This window comes from Chrysochloris asiatica, unplaced genomic scaffold, assembly GCF_000296735.1.
Source record: "Chrysochloris asiatica unplaced genomic scaffold, ChrAsi1.0 scaffold00024, whole genome shotgun sequence".
Taxonomy (NCBI): domain Eukaryota; kingdom Metazoa; phylum Chordata; class Mammalia; order Afrosoricida; family Chrysochloridae; genus Chrysochloris; species Chrysochloris asiatica.
In genome coordinates, this window is record NW_006408542.1 from 6,848,629 (window position 1) to 6,849,801 (window position 1,173).

At 45.9% G+C, this 1,173-nt stretch overlaps 1 protein-coding gene across 1 annotated transcript in view; it reads right to left on the bottom strand.

The window, feature by feature from the left end:
• The window catches only part of SOS1 (son of sevenless homolog 1 (Drosophila)), a 218,970-nt gene that overhangs the window by 67,162 nt on the left and 150,635 nt on the right, over nucleotides 1-1,173 (bottom strand). The gene's annotated exons all lie outside the window — the stretch shown is intronic.

Genomic DNA, 1,173 nt, shown 5'->3' on the forward strand with positions numbered 1-1,173 from the left:
AAGCTGCAAGCCACCACATAACATGGATGAACCTTGAGGACATTATGTAGAGTGAAATTAATCAGTCACAAAGGAGAAATACTGCATAGGATCACTACTGTAAAAGACTAAGAAAAAGAACCCATACTAAAGGGGGGGAGGGATTCTTTGCTGGTTGCTGGGGAGTAGGATGAGGGGAGGGAAGGAAGGTGGAGCACAGGGTAGGGAATAGACACAGGATAGTTTGGTTGCTGTGGAGGGGGGCAATACACAAGAAGGGAGAGGGGAATGGAAGAACAAAGCAGACGAGAAAAAACAATTAGGCATGTTTGCATGGGCTAAGTGGGACAGAGGTAAACAATTAATTATGCACAACCCTGGCACAACAGGGCTCAGGGATACAGGAATTGAAACTTAGTTAGAATGGGCAAAAGGGGGGAAATAACGTTAAGATGCTTGGCTGTCTTTTAAATCTTGGTTTCCCTGGCATACCATTAAAAAATAGACACTGGAGGGGGAGAGAAAGGAATAGCCAGAAATATCACCATAGGAAGCTTGTTAAGTCCGTCTTCTGCCTATAACTGATTGGAATACCTAAAATGGGGCTGCACCGTGCCCAGTGAAGGAGGCTTCCTGTGGAGCCTCTGCATTACATAAGACCATAGGTGGAATCCCGAACCCCATCAGAATCTTCAGAGATGGGAAATTTCCACTTGAAAGGACAAGCAGATCAGCCTGGAACAGCTAGAAGAATAGAAGACACTTCTTGAAAGAAAGACTGACAGGAAAAATATAAAATAAAGGCAGTCCAACTGATTACTGTAAGAACAAGCAAGTTGCTCGCCCAGAAGACATCAATGCAAGTGGCCGAATCCCCTCAGGGAAAACCTCCTTCCAAGACTAAGACTCAATGGGAATATTTGCTCTGACTGGTGACCATGTTCTTCATGGCTAAGGCGAAGTGAGGGAAAAACAGCAATGAAGCTGTGAATTAGGCCCTACAACATTCAATAGACTCCTGTGAACCCAGGTAGAGACCTGGCTGGCCATCAGTGTGGCAAGACCTGGGGACTCTTGGGCCCAGAGTCAATGACATAGCCACAGAGGACTAGAGTGGAGAGTGAAGCATCCAGCTGTTAAGAGAGGGCTTATGCACAAGAACACCCACACTTGCAGATAATACCCACTTGACCT